This window comes from Formica exsecta, unplaced genomic scaffold (genome assembly GCF_003651465.1).
Source record: "Formica exsecta isolate Colony F162 unplaced genomic scaffold, ASM365146v1 scaffold311, whole genome shotgun sequence".
Classification (NCBI taxonomy): Eukaryota; Metazoa; Arthropoda; class Insecta; order Hymenoptera; family Formicidae; genus Formica; species Formica exsecta.
The window spans coordinates 87391-111781 of NW_021850365.1; the positions used below are offsets into that span (position 1 = coordinate 87391).

At 35.4% G+C, this 24391-nt stretch overlaps 1 pseudogene; it reads left to right on the forward strand.

Annotated features, from left to right (window-relative positions):
- Positions 1 to 12696, forward strand: part of LOC115237848 — a 16665-nt pseudogene extending 3969 nt beyond the window's left edge.
- Positions 12697 to 24391: the final 11695 nt, after the last annotated feature.

Genomic DNA, 24391 nt, shown 5'->3' on the forward strand with positions numbered 1-24391 from the left:
TAAAATATAAAATAACTCAAAAAGTACTTAATGAAAAAATACTTTATCATAGTGTTTTGAAAAGCTCTCGAGATAAGCTACAAGAATATGCAATAAAAAGTAGGCAGTTCCATTAAAAAAATTAAAGGTAACCTTCACGTGACTTTCAAGCAACTATTTAAGGTCAAATTAATGACACTACCTTGTGTTCTCCTCGAAACCATACAACTGTTGTCTGAAACATTTTTTTCTAAAATGCATTGTTTACGAGATATTCCACCTGTTACGTTTGAAATTTAAGACCCTGTATATATATATACAGAGTATCTCAGAATTAAACCGATAAACTTCAGGTGATTATAACGGATACCAAAACATGCCAACCTCGCGAACTCGAAAATTCTGATTTTGATGAAACTTTACACACATGTAGAGGGAAGGGGGGGAGGGGTAAATAGATGAATTTAGAAATTTCCAGTTGCAGCCCAAGAATGATTCTAAGGGGTGAAACCAATCCTCATATATAAAGCGGTTTTTTGCTTTCCTCGATATATCTCGAAAATTATTCGAGATATCAAAAAATGTTTTATACAAAAATTTCATAGTGAAACACCTCTATTTAACCACATTAATAAAATTTTGAAAAAATAATTTCTTTCAAATATTTTTGTTATTGCCAGTCTTTGATTCTCTAGTATCAAAACGGCTCATTTGCGGACACGGGTTTATTGACAAAATTGGCTTGTTTTGATATCCTTTATAACCATCTGAAGTTTGTCGGTCTAATTCTGGGACACCCTATATATTAATATTAAATATATATGTATATATATATTTATTCATTTATTTATTTATTTATTTGTTTGTTTATTTGTGTTAGAAATTTGTAATGTTGGCGGCGTTGCTCTGATGTAACACATTTCTCGTAACAATTCGTGTAAGTTAAAAGTACAGGTACGGTCGCACGGTATACGCGGCCACGCGCGCAGTACGCTACATTTCCATAATTACAGTAGCAAGGCGCACGATTCTGAGACGCGCGATCGTAACCTCGGGTGTCGTAAAAGGCGCGTGTTTACGGTCACATTTCGTTTCGCTTCCTGTCGGTGACTGCGTTTTATCGGCAGTTATCGGGAACGCGTTATTAGGCCTGCGCCGGGGGAGATTTCTCGATCTATACCAGAGCTAGCGCTAAGAACGTCGAATGTTCGCTCGATTAATCCACGATCAAGAGGACTCTCTTGAGTTTTATCGCCGGCGTGGCAACGACTTTCTTTGATAGACGATCGATTTGACAACCGTTACCGCGCTCGATACATCTGACCTTGAGACATCAGGCATCAGACATTTCTGTTCGCTTCGATTGTCTTCAGCAGAAGAAGCAGCTTCGCGATCGTTAATTTTTCGTTACGTTGACGATCTCCTGACATATGTCTAACATAATGGCCAAGCACATGTTATCCTTTCTGTTCGGACGAATTTGCCGCATAGTGAACAAAGAATTTGATCGTTCAAACGTCTGATATAAAGAATACTGTATTACTGCGTTCTTTATATTGGATCGACGTATTGATCGGATATGCAGGTCTATTCGGATTCCGAATACGTCTAGAACTTTTAATGCGTCGTGCTTTAACGCAGTGCTGTTTACTCGTTTTGTTCGACCAATCATTAGCCACGCGACTGAAAAGACGCGTCGAGAGCACTTATGTTTTTAAAAACTCGAATGACATTTCTTATGACAAGAGCTCGTCACGTGGCATTCAATATGCATACGTCCGTTGTGTACCAATTGCGTGCACCAGTCGGGAATGACGATCAGGCGCCGGTTTCGTTTTCGTTCGTAGAATTCTCAAGGAATTTCGTTCTATTATCGATTCTGATATTGCCTACTTCTGCTGCTGCTGCTCATCAATTATTTACGAGACGAAAAGTAGAATGTGACCGCGCACATCGAAGTGTAGGTGACCGTGTTAATAGGTCGTTATCGATAAAGCCGAGGTGCGAGTTAAAGTCCGTTAAAAGTCGCTCGTTGGTTTCTTCCGGACGGGAGACGACTCGTTGATGACGGTTCTCTTTCTCTCTCTCTCTCTCTCTCTCTTTTGAGGAGCAATTTCATTTCTATGAGTACCGCGTTTAATTTATGCTCTTTTACGGAGGAGGAGGAGGAAACAATTTACGAGAGCCATAGATGTACATGTGATCTTAAAAAATGTCTTACAATTAAGGAAAATTACGCTTTTTACGAGTAGCTACTTGAGATAACAACAGAGTTGTGGCATTTTCACTCCGAGAGTGTGCACTGGACATAGTAAAGGCCTTATTAATAAGTTGGTCTAATTTTTGAATGCTAATATACAGGATGATTTATAAATGCACGGCAATATAGTTTTCCGGATATTTTTAAACAATTTCTTCCTAGATCAATAGACAAGGTGGACCCATAACATGATTTTACGCTTTATATAGGGTGTCCCAGAATTAAACCAACAAACTTCAGATAGTTATAAAGGACTAATGAGGTCAAAAATTTTCAAAAAAAATATTTTTTCAAAATTTTATTAATGTGGTTAAATAGAGGTGTTTTTACCATAAAACTTTTGTATAAAACATTTTTCGATATCTCGAATAATTTTCGAGATATATCGAGAAAAGCAAAAAACCGTTCTACATATGATGGGTGATTTCACCCTTTACAATCGTTTTTGGGATGTTGCGTTTCTCGCAACTAAAAATTTTTAAATTTATTAATTTACCCCCTCTACAAAGTTTCATCAAAATTAGAATTTTCGGATTCGTGAGGTTTCCTTGGTCTTTGATTGGTCTTTCCTTTGTTTGGTCTTTGATTCTCTAATTTATTGACAAAATTGGCTTGTTTTGGTGTCCTTTATAACCACCTGAAGTTTGTCAGTCTAATTCTTGGACATCCTGTATAAATCAGACTTTTATTTTTGGATTATTTAAAAAATCTATTATATATATTATATACAAATTAATAATGTTCACGACCTGCAAGAAAAGGTACGGAATGGGTTCGAAATAATTCGAACAACGCCTGGTATTTTCCAACGAGCGAGGGATTCAATATTAAGGCGTGCCGTAACGTATGTTGAAACACAAGGCGGACGCTTCGAGAGCATTTCGAGCCCTTTTAATCTTCCATAACTCAGATACTATGGTATGTGCGATCCATGTTCAAATAACATTACTTTACTTGTTTTATTTTTTGTGTACATTTACTTCCTGAAATTACTACCGCGCATTTACAAAGTACTACGTGTATAGAGAGGAAATAAATAACGATGACATCATTGACTGTTAATGACTCTGATCGTTTATCTTGAGATAAAAATAAAAGGTTACAGCTATTTCAAATATTTTAAACGCCAACTGCGTATTATATCGCGCTTGTTTATCTGTTATGCGAATATTTAGATGTTCATATTCTCATCTCATTCAAGAACATCTTCAAGATGTACATTTAGTGAACGTTTATGACGAGTTTATGATATACATAAAATATTTACGTACGTCGATATATGTATGCGTGCGTTCTCATTCGCTTTGACATGGAAAGCGGCAGCGATCTCGGGATTCTGGATTAAACGACACGATAAATCGAATTACTTGCGTTCGGAGAGAGAGCATCCGTGCGACATGTAAATATAATCGTACACATCGTGACGGAATTTTGCAGATTGGTGGAAAGTGAACAAAGTTTGCTCGATCGAAAAAATTATAGCATTTTACTTCAACACGATTTTTCCCTCTCCTCCTGTTTAGCTCTGCTCTATTAAAGCGCTCATTAACTCTCTCGTAATGCGACCTACAACATGACTATATTTAAGCAAATATTTAAGCAAGTATTTAATATAAATCATTTTTAAGCAGAATACTTTTTGGAAAAAATTATTTAAGAAGTTGTATTTTCTCATCTGATATTAATTAATTAAGATAATTAATTAATAATATTAATAATAATATTGATAATATTAACAATATAATTAATTAATTAATATAATATGATTTTGTTTAAGGGTTGCTTTGGCTAATATTCCATTTCTTAGGAACTTGAGATATTATTTTTTACTTTCACGAATATGATAAGAATCTGCGATCGGCGTTTTTGCTGACTGATTATCATGAAAGAGATTTTTGTTCTCGTAAATCGCTTTCGTCTTTGGACAAGGCATAAGTAAATTGACTGCCACAACATTAATTTTGTAATGGAAGCGCCATTAATTATGCTTTGAGTCGTGGTAAAGAGAAACAGAGAGAGACAGAGAGAGGACGGCGATTGTTTTAATGGGATACTCGAAGCGGATCGTTTTTTCGCGGTGGTTGCAAAGTGTGACGAGTGTTTCCCTCGACATGCTCCTCGCGTCTCAGAAAGCCACGAGTTACAAATTGTTCTAATAAAGTGGCGATACAAAACTGCACCGTCGTTAATCAAGGCCGCCTTCTCGCTGGTATTGCTATCGGCGAAACGTTCTTCGGTCCCGGTGAACGGCCGCAACGTGCGACTAGATTTAAGGTCCTTCGTCGACGAGCCGGTAAATCACAGTCATGGAAATCCACTCGGTATAAATTTCGTTGGTTTTGCGCCAAGCGATACACAGCGACACAACACGGTGCAGCGAAGATCAATTATCGCCCTTTTGCATTTTCCTTCCCTCCTCCCTAATCTACCCCTTTTAATCCCCTAGTCATATTGATTAATCCTTTATTATTGGCGCGTGAAATATAACCATCAGTGAAATCTTCGTAAAATTTAGATATACCCGGGGGGAAAAGCTCCATATATGTAATCGAATATAATAAATATACATAATTATATATGAAATATCTCCATATATAAATATATTTTTCTGCTCTTGTATATTCTATTTATGTCCGTATACATACAGGAAAAATAATAAAAAAATATCTAGAAGATATTTTTATAAAATTAATTTTTGCAGTATTTTTTTTTTTCAAAAAGAGTGAAATTCGAAGAAATGAAAATATATATATATATATAATTGCATATATTTATTATTTATATATGATTATATATAGACTTTTTTCGAGAAAGTTTACAAATATCGTTGATGCTACGTGCAGCCAGTAAACTCTTCATTTTTCCACACATACATATCCAAGATTATATCATAAAACATCGTACCAAGTCCGGTTTGGTACGGTTGGCGACCACAAAGGGCGGAGAGAGGCATTTCGCGAATGTTGTCGAGGCGCGCGGCGTTCTAGATAGTCGTAGTGGCATATATGCATACATATATGCACACAGAAATGCGGTAAACGGGTGTATCGAGTACGACGTTCATGTATGTATGTGTGGCACAGGGTGAACGCCCCGAAGTGACCGCCTCCCGCACCCTCCACCTGCACCCACCCCCAGCTCGGAAAGTAGAACTCGATGGCCCGCCGGCTTCCGATGCGATTCTTTCTTTCTTCATCCCCGACCCTCCCTAGACAGCTCCGTTTTCGCGCCCTCCCCCCAACCCCTTTCTCTCGCACAACTATTAACAGCTTTAACTGTTCATTGGCGTCACTTGAAGAAAATCCGCGTGACACGCTCTCGTTCGAACCCTTCGTTCCCGCACGTTGAATGCTTAAGAAGCCATCCGCAAAACACTAAAAATAGATTACTTCAATTATGGATTTGTAAGGGAAAATGGGGTTACTTCAATTATATATGTATAAGGCAAAGAAAGAAAAACGGAGACAGAAATCGAACTTTGAAAGCACGATAAAATAGGTTACCTCAATCTTGAATTTGCAAGTATACAAAAGGAAAAAGGCGTAGCGTGAAAAATTATAATTTTAAAATTATTAAATGATATATATAAAAATTACTATTAAAACACAATAAATATATTTTTTTTATTAATTGTTTAGTTAATAAAAATTCCAAAATAACAATTCAAGCATAATATTGAGATTCATGCAAAGAGAAAAGCCTATATAATATTTATAAACAATTATACATATATTTTTATCTTATTGTTAGTGTTTTTTGTTTTTGATACATGCATAACCGATTAACTGAAAGACGCATTATTTCAAAAACAACAAATATAGGAAACATCCATTTTATCCATCGGTGATCGAAAATAGATCAACAATCATTGTAATTAATTTACCCACTGTAGTTTTTACGTTTCGATACATTTACAGTATTTGCGGAAGAAATACATTTCGATATTTGCAAAATTGCTTTACTGATAATTCGATTGATATCGGGTGCTGTTGTAACACGTTATCGATTAAAATGTAGTTTTGGAAGTTTCTCGATCGTCGGCCAACTTTGCTTGTTTATTTACCGGACATTTTCCCACTGTTTGCAGACGTCGTTGTCGCCCCGTGCGCGATTGTCTACTTCTCTAGTCTATGATGTAACGTAGCTATACTTGTCGATAGAGCGTACATCAAGTTTCATATATATACATCAAGTCTATTATCTCAAGTACTTATATTTGCATTTGCGATGCGCACACTGGAGAGAACAAAATTAGCTTGACATAAGTCATACTATTAATAAATCGAGCGAGGCTATAAAATTGAATCGCGAAAAAGATTTATATGCAATGTGTGCAAAACTGTAATTTCCATCTTTTATCGGCTCGTCTATTTTTAAACGATCTAAAATCACATATTTTATATTTTTACCACATATATCTAATATTGCTAATAAATCAAGCTGTAAAATTAAATTGAGATATTTATCGTATAAACATCTTATCGACATTTTTATTGTGAACTCGTCTGTTTTCTAAACGAGTTAAAATTAATTTTCCACCGGCAACGCTGTTCAATAAATCGAGACTCGTGTAAGATATCGAGTCGAGATAAAACGGAGAAGCGCATTTGCTGTACGAAATACAATTATCATTTTCATCCGACTTCTCCGTTTGTTAAACTGTCGTTAACCAATAACGAAAGAATATTGACGAGTCTGTGAAAAGCAATGCTAATTTGAATATTTATTAAGGATGTTTTGGCTGTATAATAATAGCAAAAAATTGCCAAAATTAAAAAAAAAACATATTTCTTACGTTTATATTGTTTGAAAAATCAAATAAATAAATCCGGATTATAAAAAGAATTAAAGTATCACAAAATAATATGGTTTTTAAGGTCTTCGTAAAAAAATAGTTGTAATTAATATTTTTTCTATAATAATTTATGACAAAAACTTTGATCGTGAATACCCTCTGAAATCAATTGCAAGAAACAAAGAGAAACGAATAATTTGCAGAAAGAGAGAGAGAGAGAGAGAGAATATTTTTCTACAATTTTTAGTAAATAACTTTTAAATGAGTAAGTAGATTTAAATCAAGTTTTGCACAAATATTTATTAGAGTTTTCTTAATGTATGTGAAAATTTTTATTTTGTTTGCAATTTTTTATTTCTTTGTCAAATTTGTCAATAAGTGCTATAACACACGATTTTCCATAAGAATCAATAACTTTAGAATAAGAAACTAATAAGAACTAAACTATACGAATTAAGAATCACTAACTTTAGACTAAAATAATTTTCAAACCATTAAAAGAATTGTGATCAGGTTTTGCACAGATACTCAGAAGAAATAGTAGAACAGTCTACGAAATTTTCATGCTTTTGTTAATATTTTGATATATGACACATACATTCTTAATCCGACGTTACGTAAATAGAGACAAAAGTTGATTTATGTATTATTTTTTGCTTTATTTTTTTTCTCTCGCGCGCAAAGGGAATAAGAATTGATCGCGACTTTAGTGCAATTTCCGGACGAATGAGTGCAGCTTGGTAAGAAATGAAAAATAACGTCGCGATGTTTCCTCAGCTGGAAGGACGTAGATTCGACGCGGTGTGCACAACTGGTGCCGTCTTATAATCAAATGTGCAAGCAACAAATGTCGCCATCAAGACGCGATATAATTACAGACACGCTATTAAGCGGACAATGCGCGATGTCACACATTGACATTAAACACATCTGAAACTAATATGACGTGCGTTGTGCGATTCAACATATGTTCTCGATAGAGCAAGAAAAATATTGTAGAAGAAAAAATTTTAATCGACTTTATTCAATTTGTGTAATATAAATTCCTTTTTCGCATATCAATATAAATGTACTTTCTCGTTGTTTCCGTTGCCTGCTGTCAAATTCATCATCTCGCATTTTTAAAATATAATAATATCAAGGATCTGTCGATTTTAATTTTAAAGATTTTTTCAACAATTTAATATTGATTCGTCCTTAATTAGAAATATTTAAATATTAATATACTTTTGCAGACGAGATTGGAAACGATGGACTTGTCGCGAAATGAGATTAAGATTAATTAGATTTTAATAAAATTTAAATACGTTTTTTGCATACATCTTTTTAACTTTTACAAGATTTTTTAAATTTAATATTTGATTACTAAAACTAAATAATAAAAAATATATTGTGAGCAAAGATAGTTCAATTAAACTTTGTAAGAAAAATCATTTACGTCTTACATATAGCGTTCGACTGAACTTTCTGTAAGAAAAATTCGAATTCAGTGGAGAATCTGACTTGAAAATTAAGATTAGAGATTCTCCGAGAGATATCTTGTATATCATTCTGGGACGCTTTATACACGTCGAGTTATATAAATGGAGTCGATAATCTCACGTGTACACGATAGAGCGCGAAGTAGATCACGCGATCATTTTGACTGTATGTAAATTGTTTGTATAACTTGGAGATTTACCATTCTATACGAACCACAATGTATGCAAACTCGCAAGTTCGCACTTGGATGTTTAAAAATTGGAAAGGAGCCGATCTCTCGGTGAAGCTCGTGCCAAAATTATATAAAGTTAGACGAAAGCGAGTTTCACCCGGTTCTGGAAAACTCATCTGTTAATCCCCCACTGCTAATTCTACAGCGCGTGATAAAGTATAGCGGAGCTCCACGATAATTCTCTCTCTAATCTTACGTCGAGAATCCAAAGATCCGAGGAAGTTAATTCGAGAAAGCAAGCTGGCTCGAGACGGTCAAAAATTTTCCACTCTTTTCCGGACGATGTGTGTATCCCTTGAATTACGGCCGGTCCGATCGGACGCGCGTCTGCTGTCCGCCTCTTGAATTCATCTTGCGTATGTCCGCTGCTTCGTAGAATTTCAAAAGCACAGCAAACCGATAACCTGACCCAAACCGAGATCCGTATAACCTGTATTCGTGTCAAGGCGAAAGAGAGGCCAATACTCTCGCCTGGCCTACATCGGCCGATCAAACTCCAACCCCTGCCGACATCGACCCCGTTAGCGACTCATCGTTCTACCCTCTCCGACGTTCCGCAAGCGTTTATTCTTCTCTACTTTGCGTATCGTACGCCGTGGCTAGAGATTAGAAGGGTAGTAAAAAAACAGAAACTTTGGGTAAAAAATTCGGTAAAAAAACTATTTATTCCCCCAAAAATGGGTTTTTTTACCCCATTGATTACTCAGAATGTCCATTTTCAAAACTTAATAGCAAAAATCTAATTTTGATGCTTATTTATTAAACTTTGATGCACGGCTTTGAAAAATGAGCATCAAATTTACTAAAATTAGATATCAGATCCTATGTCCTGTGTTATTCTCACTTCTAGTCCACAAAATAACAAAAATAACAACAGTTTAACTATGCTTGAGAGAGTTTTCTTTTAACTTTGATGAAAAATAAAGAACATCAAAAAATACCATTGAATTATAACAATCAAAATTAACTTGTTTTAAAATATTCGAAATAAATTGATTAAACAAATGCGAAGTAGTAATCAGCTCAGTCACATCCATTGGAATTGATTACTGACCCAGTAAACAAAATTAATTTAATTCCCATACCATTTTTTGTTCGAAGAAAACTGGCATTATATTTCAAAATTTCCCAAAAAACAGTTTTTTACCCAAAAATACCGATTTTTTATTTAGTTTCTTCTCCCATTTTTAGAAAACTCGGTTTTTTAATCTTTAGCCGCGGTGCATCCGATGCATATAATTTTCGATTTTTCTTGAAAGATCACTATTTCCAAAGTCGCGACCTCGTTTTTCAGTGACAATGGGTTTGATTGATGAGAATTGCTTCGCCGATTAATTCGACACGATTGGTCGAGTTATCTCTGTCCTCTGTCATTTTTTAATGATTTAGTTCAACCAAAAATGTTTTTATTTTTTTTTTTTAATAATGCTAACGATAACCTGAGAATACAATTCCGTCCACTAAATCGTATTGTGTCACAATTTCGGAAAATTTGAAATTGTTAGAAGGTTATTTTGATGTATTTTATTTTTTATTCAAGATTAACTGTATTGTTAGGAAACTATGATAATTTATTAATTTTTATATGTATTTTCTATTAATGTCCAAAATTTTTTATTAATATTTTTGTTAAACTACGTAATAATATCTTATTAAATGAGATGTCGATGCGAGAAAATGCTATTCCGCTTGTTCGATTTCGCCAAATGTCCATTGTAACAAGACCCGAAAAATAACCGATCGTGTATGTTGAAAATGCGTCACGCAGTAAGATTGTGCGTGCATGCGTGTGCGTGATATCGCAGTGCTACAATAAGGAAGATTCTGCGTGTGCCGCAACGGAAAAGTATATACGCGTGCGTAAATCTACCAGGGTGGTATGTTTTGCAGACCTGCATCTGGGTGTGTTGGCACCGTGTGTCTACAGGTGAACTAACTAGGTCGGCGTCCTAGTTGACGGAGGGGTTGGAAGGGACGGCGGTGAAAGAGGGGGATGATCGCCGGGCCGGCCACGAGTTTACCTGAGGGTGATTAGCCGATGGCGGACTTTTTTTTTGTTCTCGGTAGAGAGTCCACAAATGGCGATATTTCAATTTGTCTCTCTTGCTTTTTCTTTACTCCGGAAGAATTTGTCTATGGTTTCTCTAAAAACATTATTTTTAAACGTCATCTCGAATTATCAGCTGAATTATCCCTCGATGATATATATCCCTGTCGAACGTTTATCCTTATTTAGAGAGAATTAAATCGATCTTGGAGAAATTCTATCCTACATTCCCGAGTTCCTTGAACTGTCGCGGTGGAAAGCCGCGAAAGCGATCGAACAGGTGACTCGTCGCAAGTGAACCTGGTCAGATACAGAGACATGGCCCAGTTTAGACTTGATCCGTCCAAGGTCGTGCCACGCGAAAAGATAATTACGTATTTGGGTCACAGACGAGCGGATATCTGCACGGTTTGTGGTCTCGATAGCACAGACAGGTACAGGTACATGCATACACGTGTACATACAGCGGCCTATTAATTTTTATTGTCTAATTATATATATCGCAAAGCGCCCAAACCTTTCTCCCAGCATCGCAAAGTTATGGCGTTGGCGCTTTTTTGTATTGGACACCGGATATATGTACAGTATTTCGTCCGATAATTATTGTTACGATAATAAATTTAATCGTACCGTAGCGACGTGGAGAAATTCACGATCTCTCTTTTTGAGAATTGAAATAATACATATTTAGATCCACGAGAAGAACAAGCCCGATTTACACTGCTCGTCTCGTGACTGACAGCTGATAGCTGACAGATGTATCGCGCGCGCCAAGTATTATGGCCCTAATAAGATTTTAAAGAGCGCGGCTTGAAGAGAGCGAGTCTCTCGTAAAAGGGCTGAACGTTTCAGGGACTTTAATAACTTCCTATCTTCATTTAAAAGTTGTCCCATTGAAGAGGATGGAGTTTTACGGAGAGTGAGCTACTACAATGACATATATATCGTAGACTTGGATCGTTACAATGAACATAGCCAATAGTCTCTCTCTCTCTCTCTCTCTCTCTCTCTCCCTCTCTCTCTCTCTTGATAGTCATCTTTAGAGTTTCAGATCGAGATCTCGAGTCGCAATTTCGTGCACGGTATTCCGCCGTGTTTTACGGTTGTAAGCCGTAAACCATCCCGCTCCGTCACACGTCGGGTGCACTCCATCCTCTTCTTCCGTATATTTTGGATGAAAGCACTAATTCACGTGCTACAAGAGAACCAAAGGCATACGCGAAGATGCATCCGGCTGTGCTTTGCCGAGCGACTTTCGCGCGGATGCCAGTATTAGCGTTGCTCGAACGCCGCAACGTTTCGACGACCGCAACTTGCGCGACACCGACTTTGCTGCAGCTATTATCCGGAAATTCATTGCGAGAGACGCGAGCGTGGATTTGTTGTTTGCCAAGGATGAACATATAAATCAAGCCGGTACTGTAATCGCGATAGCTGTAGCGGCGCCGGTGGACTTCTCGATTTGAAAAGGATTTCGGGAAGAATTTTACGGATGTAACACGCGTAATGTAAATCGGTCAGTTTTTCTCACTACTAACTTACTACATAGACGATAAATCATTTAATTACATTTCGAGACCTTGATCGCGAAAAGGCAACTTTATTTTTAGCGATAGTAAAAAATGATTGATCACTCAATAATTGAAGCAAAATCGATTTTTAAAAGTTTCAAAGTGTGACATCTTTCTTTCTCTTTGTCAAAACAATTTATGACTAAAAAATTTTAATTAATTTTTCCCCAACACTTTATACATTGATGCGAGAGAGACACAAGGAACGATTAATAATATTAATAAAGCAACTGATTTATCTTCATGTATCTTGAATATTGATGTCACAGACAGAGGCATATGCACGATATAATAGATCTATCCATTCGCGTACTGTCATTGAGATTATAGCCGGCCGCTATAATCTTGATGAACTGCTTCAGTTACATAATAGACTATGTATTTGATCAAGGATAAAGACCCCACACCGGCCTCATCATCGAGGGCTGACTTTATACCAACGGACATTCTTTCGTGCCTAATAGCCGGGATAGGATCTTTTATTACCGATATCGTGCGATAAGGATCGAGACGGCATTCTGTCTTCGCGTATCTCCCTCGGGACTTTTTTTCCCGACCTCGGGGCGGCGTGTTTGAAGCCACTTTGAAGCCTCGAAGAGGGTAGAGGCCAATGGGACACACCACCAGCGCACACCTGTATAGCGCCGGTATTCGGGTCATGCATCTCGGCCACTTGTACTAGGTCACTACCTCCCTCGGTTCGCTTTGCATACCCCTGTCCTTCTTCCCCTCCTCCTCCCCTCCCCCCCGCCGCGAAATTCTGACTCGACGTATGCGGGCGGAGGTGATTCGAGATACCGTGTGTCTGAAAGAGAAATTTTTGTTAATTAATTAAATAGAAAATTGCAAACATGATAGACCTCTGTGTAGTTTAACTGTATTGCATCTGCAATCGACTCCGGGCTACGAAATAATGAACGTGTAGGAATTAGTGACCCGGCGATAAACCGGGGGTAAGCGATACGGTGTTGTAATCGGGGATGCGTGCATCCAGCGAAGGCCAGATCGGGGCTGGCTCGCAACATGCGAGAGCAAGAAGCGAAAGCGCGACGACAAGCGGTAAGATTGCACATCAAGTGTATAATTGACGCCAGGATAATTTACATAATTTTTATAATTTTATGATATTAAGGACTTGTGCATTTAGAATTTTGATGTTTACATTCAATCGACATGTTCTTCATTTGGAATTAAAAAAGATATAACATCCGATTAAACTTTCATTGAAAATACTTCGACTCCAGGTTATAAGAATTTATAAGAATTTATTTATATTTATTTATATCTAGGTTATAAAAGTTTAGAATTATGCGAGAGGAACTAAAAGAAGAAACCAAAGGGTGCATACGTTTAAAATCAATATAGTAGATTGTAAACAATGTACTCTGTGGCTCAATCCACGTCGATACAATGTCGAATCTGCTCTCGCAGCGATTTTCCGTCAATCACGCGTAAACACAACATTTTTTATTCAACGTCGCGGACGACCGCTTCGTCGTTCTCGTCACACCGGAAAATATCGAGAAACTCGGGTGGTGGAAAACTCGATTAACCCGGCTGAGCGATGCTACCGTTTTCCTATAGCACCTGGCATCGGCGGGCGGGAAGGGATCGCGTCGCGGTGCCGCGCCAGCGGGAGACCTTGAAGGTATTTGAAACCGGGGCAGTGTCCCGAGGAGAGGTCTCACGCAGTCGCAGAACGGGGCTATACAACACCGGGGTTGTCCTACATAAAGGCTACCGCACCACCGAACCCCGCGCGCTCGCGTAATCTAGATCAGAGCCCTACGTTCGGATCCACCACCGAGAGAGCGCGAGTCTTCTTCGTTCGTTATTCATGCATACCCCAACTGACTTTCGTCACTTTAAAGAATTATACAGGGTGTCTAAAAATTAGATTGACAAACTTCAGGTGGTTATAAAGAACACCAAAACAAGTCAATTTTGCCAATAAACTCGTGTCCGCGAATGAACCGTTTTGGCACCAAACAATCAAAGACGAACAAGGGAATCTCGAGAACCCGAAAATTTTGATTTTGATGAAACTTTACACACATGTAGAGAGTAAACAAATGAATTTAGAAGTTTCCAGTTGTGGTTCAAAAACGATTCTAAGGGATGAAATCACCCCTCATATGTAGAACGACTTTTTGCTTTCCTCGATATATCTCGAAAATTATTCGAGATATCAAAAAATATTTTATATAAAAGTTACATGGTAAAAACACCTCTATTTAATTACATTAATAAAATTTTGAAAAAACAATTTTTTTCAAAGATTTTTACTTTTGTTAGTCTTTGAAACGTGTTTATTGATAAAATTGGCTTGTTTTGGTGTCCTTTATAACCTGAAGTTTGTCGGTATAATTCTGAGACACCCTGTATATTTCAAACTTTTGAGTAGCTAAAATTGAATGCAACTAATAAGATCTCTTCCTCTTCTCTTTATCTCTCTTTTTTTAAGTACAATATAGGAAGAAAAAAAAATATTTTGACGCGATGAAAAGCAGAACTGTTTAATTTAGTTTTTTTAATTATTTTGGAATAAATTGAACCAGTTTTTTGGCAGTTTCAAGTTTTAAACATTCATTAAACATTACCGATTTTTCTTGTCCAAATCCGTGTTTAACTGCTGACTCTTCTCATCGGCATACAAATTTACAATGATACGTTCTCTATATCGAGGGTTCCTTGACAAACGGTCTCTCAAACTGCCGATGAAAATGCTTCGCAATATATTATAATAGAATTCGTCAGCTGCATATAATAGCGACGGATATCTGAATCGGACCATCTTAAAGTCCGATGATGTCCATTCGTTTCCTTCTTCCTGTCTTTCTTCGTTTGTGCGCTTGCACTTCTCGTTGTTATTTCTATGAGAGTATCGGAGATTTCAAAATGCTTTAACAATTTAATATCAATCGACGTGAGCTTTATGTGATATAAAGATTTTCTATTATCTTGTCACTTTAATAAAAACTCGCTTTAAATATCGGGACACTTGATTCTCTAGAAATATTCAAGCACTAATGGTTCTTCAATAATTAATAATTAAATAAATCTCCTTTTCGATATATTAAAAATATTTATCTTGTGTTTTATAAATATACTATTATCCGTTGTTATGCAACTTTATTACTTACGACAAAACATGTATTATGATTCATCCAACACCTGTACGCATGGCAATCCAATAACTACGTTGTCACTCTGGATAACAACTCCACGGCGCATATTTCTTGAGACAAACATTTCCTGGAGCATAATAAGATAGAAAAACGATGGCAAATTTGGAAAAATACTGCATGAAATAAACTTTGACAAAAGTGCAACCCGAGTTCTATTATATTCTGTTTGAAAAGGATAAGGAGAGAGCTTATGTTATTTTTTTAGGTAAAGTATATTAAATTCCGGATTTGCGATTTATTTGTCTGTTGCCCTTAAATCTCTCTTTCTCTTTCGGCTTTGTTCTTTTTTTCTTTCTTTCTTTCTTTTCCTATAACATCTTCCTTAATGAATTTTGGAAGAAATATATTTGGTGCATAAGCTTAGACGCTACGTGTTTCGCTTCACGTCTGATCTTGGCGTTTTTTCTATCGGCAAACTTTACGGACAATGAAAAAGTTGATACAGGCAAATTGCAATATTATGAACGGTTGCTTCAATCTTATACGTCATTATGATATACGTTTTTCCATACGGAAGATTTTGTTTACTCTTATTCCTTTATTTTTAATTATTCTTCTTTAATATGTTCATTGAAAATGCAATATAAAATGTAATACAAATAAAAAGCATTAAATGTATTGCATATTTATTATTTTATTTTTATTTTTATTCCTTTTAATTTTTTTAATTTTTTATTTATATCTTATTGCAATATTTTTTATTTATTATATCTTATTACAATTACGATATAATAATGATAAAGTATATTGTTTCCCAAACGATATGTGGATATATATTCCACTTTAAGAAATTTCCAAGATCTGAAAACGATCGCAAGTTTTTGTCACACGCGAAAGACTTTGTGTAGACATGTCATCAAACACAATTTTGCTCATTAAAATCCAGGGTGTATGTGGTAGATATACAGAATAATAAAATTAACAGTCAAAACTTCGGGAATGTGTGAGAGATCGACAAACTAAGAAAAAAGTCCTTTAGAGATTTGCTCGGTTTTGTTTCGTTTTAAAGAAAATTGCAAAAAATGAAACAAAACAATTTTCATCAGAAAACTTAAAACAACACTAAAATTATTAGATTTATCAAAAAGTACTATAAAGTAAAAATTGTAGAGCCTGGAATTAAGAAAAGAGAGTGAGATAAAATCTTCCTGAAATAAAATTAGAGGATTATGAATAAATATGCGACAACGCGAGATTGTTGTATTCTATTTACTTTAGTTTTCGTTTACATTCTTGCTGTCATTAAGTGACAACATGAATAAATAAGTGTAAATAAATAAGTAAACTGAAATAAAGAAAGCTCTCATTTTTTCCCTTATTTGTTATTTATTAAGATAATAAATATTTAAATAAACAGGATACACAATAATCTCGCATTGTCGCGTATTTATTTAAAATCTTCTAATTTTACTTCAGAAGGATTTTAAATTTTAATTCACTCTCTTTTTTATTTTCTTGTAAAAATATTTTTGTTTTTTTTGTGTTTTTCTTCAAAACGAAGTGAAAAGGAGCAAATCTTTAATGGATTTTTCTCTTAGTTTATCGATCCTCCACATGTTCTCGAAATTTTGACATTTAATTTCGGGACATTCTGTATACATATACTGTTCTCTTTGTCTTATACTTCTGCCGTTTTTGATAATAGTTGTCATTCTATGTCCACCGGACAGCAAGCGTGATTTAGACTAATAGTACAACAATCGGGCTCCGCGCTTGTCGATATTATCGCAATATACGAAAACAAAGTCGCATGCATACACACATGCAGTTCAGATCGATCTGAGAACTCCTGATCGTCACGCGACACATTAATATACTCTCGTTTCTTCTCGCTCGTCCTTTTCCCACCTTCGCCCGTTCAAGTAGGACGCGGCAAAGTGTATTTTCCGCTGACCTAATCTGCTTGAAAGTTTCCTCTCGAGGAATCGATAAGATAAACGGACATTGCCCGACACGGCGCGAATCAATCTCTGTGACTTTTCCGGTTCGGAAAAGGCAGCTCTCGGACTGGGGTATGCTGAGATATCGTTGCTTCCATCAGGTCACGACTTCTCGATTGAAATTCCTTCTACCCTGTTGACGTCGCGAAGATCGACTATCGTTGTAGCCAACGTGATATATGCGAAAATATCTTCCGAAATATGCATCTCGTCTCTTATAACACAGCTTAATAAACAAGGCGTATCAACGGAAACAAGATATTTATACGCGCCAAATATTTTAATACTTTACTAAAATATTAAGATCAGAGATATTCAAGGAAATTTTATACCATACTCGTCTGGATCGTGAAAATAGTGTCACAACTCCAAATCTCTGCAGTACTCGTAATCTGAATAGCGTTTGTCCTTTCACGCCTGTCCATGACACTTACTTAAGGATGTATGTGTCATATGTCGAAACATTGACAAAAGCATAAAAATTTTGTAGACTATTCTACTTCTTTTGAATATCTGTGCAAAACCAGAGCACAATTCTCTTAAAAATTATTGTAAAAATTATAGGTTTGGAAATTATTTAAGTTTAAAGTTACTATATTGATTTTTAAGAAAAATCGCGTATTGTAGCATTTATTGACAAATTTGACAAAGCAAAAACATTATCAATGAAATAAAAATTTTCACATATATTAAAAAAACTTAAAAATATTTGTGTAAAACTTGATTTAGATTCACTTACTTGTTTAAAAGTTATTTACTAAAAATTGTAGGAAAATATTCTCTCTCTCTCACTCTCTCTCTCTCCCTTTCTGCAAAATACTCGTTTTTTTTTTATTTATTTCTTTTATTTCTTTTTTTATTTCTTGTAGTTGATTTCAGAGGGTATTCACAATCAAAAGTTTTTGTTATAAATTAGAAAAAATATTAATTACAACTATTTTCTTTTACGAAGAAAAAATTATATTATTTTTTGATACTTTAATTTTCTTTTTAATCTGGATTTATTTATTTGATTTTTCAAACAGTATAAATGTAAGAAATATATATTTCTTTTAATTTTGACAGTTTTTTGCTACTATACTACAGCCAAAATATCCTTAAGTTTTATCCGAAACGGAGCGAAATACGCGGAATTAATAAGAATTCTCCGGCCAGGCAATTATACCTCCGATAACAATTTTTTTATGACTCCATGCGTAACATTTTGAGAGACCCGAGAAAAAGTCGCAGGGTAATTCACGCGCGGGGAATCTCGACGCGGAACTTTTACAGTGAAATGTCTTTCGCAAACAGTAAAATCTAAGACGTTATCCGCACTTGGTGCGCAAGGTCTTATTGCAATGCGCTTCCGCTGGATCCGACTATGTATATTTGGCGGTGAGGGGGAAAGGGAGATTCCATCCTCCGACACGCTGTTCTGAATTGCGAAAATTTCAATTCTCATTCTCGTTTTTCCGTCTTTGACAATGCTTCACTTCGACGTATACAGGGTGATTCTAAATAAGTGCGAAAAATTTTAGGAGATGATTCTTTGTCGAAAATTAAGTGGGGTCTTTCATATACTCCTACATTGCTCCCTGAGGAGTTACACTCTTCCAAAAGGGGGAGTGAAAATTAGATTATTATTTATTATAATTTTGTATTTTGTTTTTGTTCCAGTTTTTCCCAACATTTAATAAAATTTTATTTTGCTTACTTTTTTTATTCTAAAATTCAACTTCTCAAAACCTATGCCATTTAGTACCATGCTGTGCTAATAATAATATATAATGATAATATATTTTATCTGTTTTCTTGAAAACTATTAATTTTACAAAAAAAAAAAAAAAGTTTTTAAAGGTATCAAGCTTGTAACACATATTTTTAAATGATCACATTCCGGCCCGTTAAAAAGTTCTAATAAAAAATTGAATAGGGGTTGCTAGTTTCATCCCTTTATAACAATACGGGAAGATTAAAAAAAAAAATATTAATGAGTATCATTTCTACTAGTGGAAAATATCTACCAAATTTCATTTTTTTAATTTGTCCAAAATTTGAGAAGAAAAAGAGAAACCTAATTTTTACCTCCTCCTTTGGAGGAATGTAACTCTTTAGGGAGGGATATAGGAGTATATGTTTATATGAAAAACCCCTCTTAATTTTCAACAAAAAATGATCTCCTAAAATTGTTCGCACTTATTTGGAATCATCCTATATTTCTCTCTCTCTCTCTCTCTCTCTCTCTTTCTCTTGTACTTGTTCAGAGGCACATGAAGCGTACAATAAGTTTTTCAGTCTTTTTTATTCTCATTGGAACGATGAATGCTTTTTTCCGCCGAGTTTAAATATTAGACGACTCGAAATCGCGCGTTTCATAAGTCCATAGTTCGATAACTATACGAACTATGAACCTCGTATATCGTCTCGCGAGAAGCTGAATTTAACAGCATACAAGACGACATAAATTTGAGAGCCGAGCCACTGCGTATTACTCGATACATAAATTTTAGAGCAAGATAGATCTATCTTGCATTTCTATCATTTAACGGAGAACTTTGAAGAGATGAAGTGTCTTCCGATAAATCATAAGTGAATGAAATAGAAATCAATAATAGGTATAATCATAAGTATAATAAACTATTCTTATATCAAAATTATTAATGTACATAATCATCATTTATTAATGTACATAATATCATTTTACATTATTAACGACATAATCAGTATTTTGTATATCTGTACCTTAACGTTATCAAAGTAAGAGAAGTTATATACCTTTTAAGTTCGGTTTTTTAATACAATACGTTTTTTCGTTTGCGTGATTTTATTCGTGTTAAATTTTTAAAATTGCATATTAGGGCGTAATATCTTCTCGTGTGTATTTTCGGGGGATCATCGAGAAACATTCCGGCGCCGTTTTTGCATGATGGAATGGAACGTGGAAGATAAATAGCCAGAGCGAGAAGCGAAATTGCGAAATTTACGCGACACAGAGACGTCAACTGCTGATTCACGGCGCGGCAATTACACGGCTTCCCCCCTGTACTTTTCTCTTATTCTCCCATCGATATAGGTAGGATTCCGATATGTCCGAGAACGTGTTGCGGTCCACGACACTGTCAGCGGGTGTCCGAGCCCATGAGACGCGCTCTCATCTTCGGCGCTCTGTGGCAACATCACGGCCTTTACGATTACTTCTTCGTGCAGTCTTGTAACAAACAAGGTATTATTGAGTCCCCCTTATGTAATATTCCCGTGATTAGAACACGTAGTGTTGAAATCGTACAATCCAGGAGAAAACACAATAGCCGAATTTCCAAGAAAATTTTATCTTTCGAAAAATTTAGTATAAAAGAATCACGGAATTTTAAGAATTCTGTGTTTCTAATCTATTCAAGTATGTAGGATATCTAAGAAATATCTAGTTAAAAAAAAAAAAAAATCTTTGTTATAAAACAATTCTTTTTAAATTAATAAAAATGTTCAAACAGTATTCTAATTCCAATTTTTCAAATATATCATTTGGACTTCTGTTACATGTTTGAATAAGTTATTATTCTCTCTTTTTAATGATTCTCACATGTAATATATATAAACTCCATCTCGAGAAAGAAGGAAAATTTCGAAAGAATTCTCGATGACCCAGATCTTAAATTAATCTATCGTCTAGTTCTTATTTAAATTGGCCTATTCTCAATCTAAACTGTGAAATGAAATCTTGAATCTCGCGAATCGATAGAAATTTTCGACGTGACACATTTTCGAGTCACTGTGCAGTCATTATTTTATTTATATATTCTCGATATATATAATTTTAAAGAAGATGGTGCTCCAAAAAAATTTTATTAGGTGAATATATTTGATTAAGATATAGATATATTTTCTCTCTTTTGAAATGCTCTTTTAAGACACATGCTCTTTATAAAATAATTGACTCTCAATGAGAGAAATATATTCGGAAAATGTGTGTCTCTCTGAAATGACTGCAATATATATACATATATTAATACACAAAAGCAGACTCTCTTCTGCCATTATTGTCTGTCTCGTAATTAGATCGCGATAATGCTATACCTCCGCTAAACAACTGTGGAAACTGTAGGTTATCCTTCCTATCTCGCTAAACTAATAGGATATTTATAAGCGTAAGTGTGACGTAGTGTTGATCGCAGCTGTTTCACTGGCACGTAGATTATACCCAGTAAAGAGCGTATTGGCTTATTCAATAGACTAGATAGTGAAAGTGATATGCAAAGACACGGCATTGCACGTGCGTTGTGTCTATAAGTATAAGCGCGTGTGCAAGTAAAAATTTGACATTTTAAAATCAGACGTGACTCCGCGATAATTTGCACTACCACTAACCGATCCGACCGGACCTTGTTTCCATAATGAACGACCAAGAGCGATCTCTTGATCCTTTTTTTTCGCATCGAGTGAAGGCCGCCAAGGAAAAAGCGTTATTAATGCACGACATTGCGCGTTTTCGAGATTAACTCGACTTCTGTCACCGAGAGACGGCTACATTTAAACGCATTTAACTACATTTAAATCGTTTTTTCGATCTCCCGCGCGATAGATTTCGAGTAAGTAACTGTAAAAAGAGCTCTAGAGAGAAGGAAACGTGAATCGCACAAAAAAATTGATACAAATTTTATTTGAAATTATAATTTTTATAAAATTATGCATTTATTATTATTGCATTTTATTATGCATTTATTTAATAACAATATCTGCTTTATAATATTTATTATAAAGTTTATTATTTATTATTATTATTTATAATTGTACTTATATATTTATTTAATTTATATTAAACCATTTTGATAAGAGTTGTTCAAAATTATAAAAAACTTCTACGAAGTGAATTGTTTTTATTTCATAGCGATGGGTTTTTATTTTAAAATGTATTCACTTTTTTTAATATACATATACTTTCTGTGTGTTTTTTCATTGAAAACAGTTTTTTGAAACAGTAGACTATTATTTATATTAATAATATAAATCTGGTAAACAAATATGATGGACAAGTCTGTAAAAGAATAGGAAAACATGTTGCGTACGAAAGAGCTTTATATCTGACAAAGATGGGTAAATTATTATTCTTCAATTATCCTTTCAGTTTTCAATGTGATTTAATTTAATACGATATAATTAGTACGATATAATTAATTACGAGTCATTATAAAAATTAAATGACAACTCGAAATGGAAAATTATATATTATTATTATCGATATATCGTTGATAGAGATCAATGAGGGACCAGAGCGTTAATTAAAATTATCAAAAAAAATGTTTATAAGATAGTCACGCAACCTTGTCTGTTGAGAGAAAATCTGCATGATATCGGATACCGTGGAAATAAAAAAAATTTTAAGCCGGACGCACGTCGGTGAGCCGCCCGCCTAGTAGTGTGTGCTGCCGTAGCGACGGAGCGCTCATGCACACTATCAGGCGCGCGGCTAAAGGTCGGTGCTGATTGGTCAGACTTTACTCAATAATAACTGCTTTATTAAGCGTTATAGTAGAAAAAAATGTTACAAGACTTTTCTGTTCAGTTTACTGTGCTCTACTTGCTCACAAGCGTTGTCAAGGGTGCTTTGGGACACCCTGTATATATACAGGGTGGGGCATTTAAAGTGTTACAAGCTATTATCTCTAACAGTACACATTATAGCAAAAAATGTTTCAGACAAAAGTTATTTGACTGGCCGAGTGTGTTTATCATCATTATCAATCGTTATTACACGTTGCGTTACGAAACTGGTTCTCCACTTGCATTAGCCTTTGTAAAGTGGCGCAATCGATACTTCTCTCTCGCCGTGGAACAGAAAGGAAAATACTAATACCACACGCGCGGGACGATTATGTAATTATGCATACCTACAAACGGTTAATAAAACGCTTATATGTAGCGCGAGGCTTCATGCATTCATGCACCGGAGCGCATCGACGACCCTGATGTGAACCCTGATGTCCTTCGGATACGTTGACTATTCGCCCCGGCACGCGCAATCTTCCCCCGATAATAAAGAAGCGCCAAGTTTTGCACTCGAGAAGAAATAAAGATGTCGATTTAACTCAAACTAGCACTCCCGCGTTTATCTCGAAATCGTGGACCGTTCCGGAAAACTTATGTATCCCCGGCACACGAGTCACGTAAACGTCCGCGCATTATTCAGTGAACAACTTTTCGAATGTCTCGTCGGGATGTCCGAGTGTAAGAAGACTTCCAGAGTGGATCTCCGCGAAAGTTTCTTCCCTTGCCGTGATCCAACTTCCGTCATCCGTGACGCGCTTCCCTATTAGCGCGACAATGACCGCGATATTTTTGTCGAGGGATTTTGACGGTTATTTTGAAGGTCCTCGTCCATTGTATAACTGTAAAAGTTATAACCAAGCCGAGAATATCGCGCGAATCAAACCAACATTCAACGAAAGCGAATTTTCTGCGCGAGCTTTGAAGCCAAAAATCGAATTGATGAATTGGATTTCAAAACTTTTGGAAGTCCCTTTAATTTCCTTTTACTGCCACAATCTCGTTTTTATTCTGTATGAGAAACTATATATACAGGGTGTCTTTCAATTAAAATATAAATTTGGAAACTCAAAATAAATCAGAAAATTTTTCTAAAGATATGCCTGTGCAAATGCTATCCAAGAAATGAACATCCCTAAACATTTTGAGTATAGAGTTTTATGAAATTATTATCAGGTTGCAATAAATAAATTAATAATGTATTTCAACTGTTTTATTACTAGAAAATTTTAAAATAATTATAAATTTTGTTCAAAGCCTTGAACACGAAGATAAGCTTGGCATCTTTCTCTCGTGCGTCAGTGGCGAGCAGATGTAATTGTTTCACATGCTTGTGTGTATAAATTTAAAAAAATTAACTCTTCTTCATAAAGA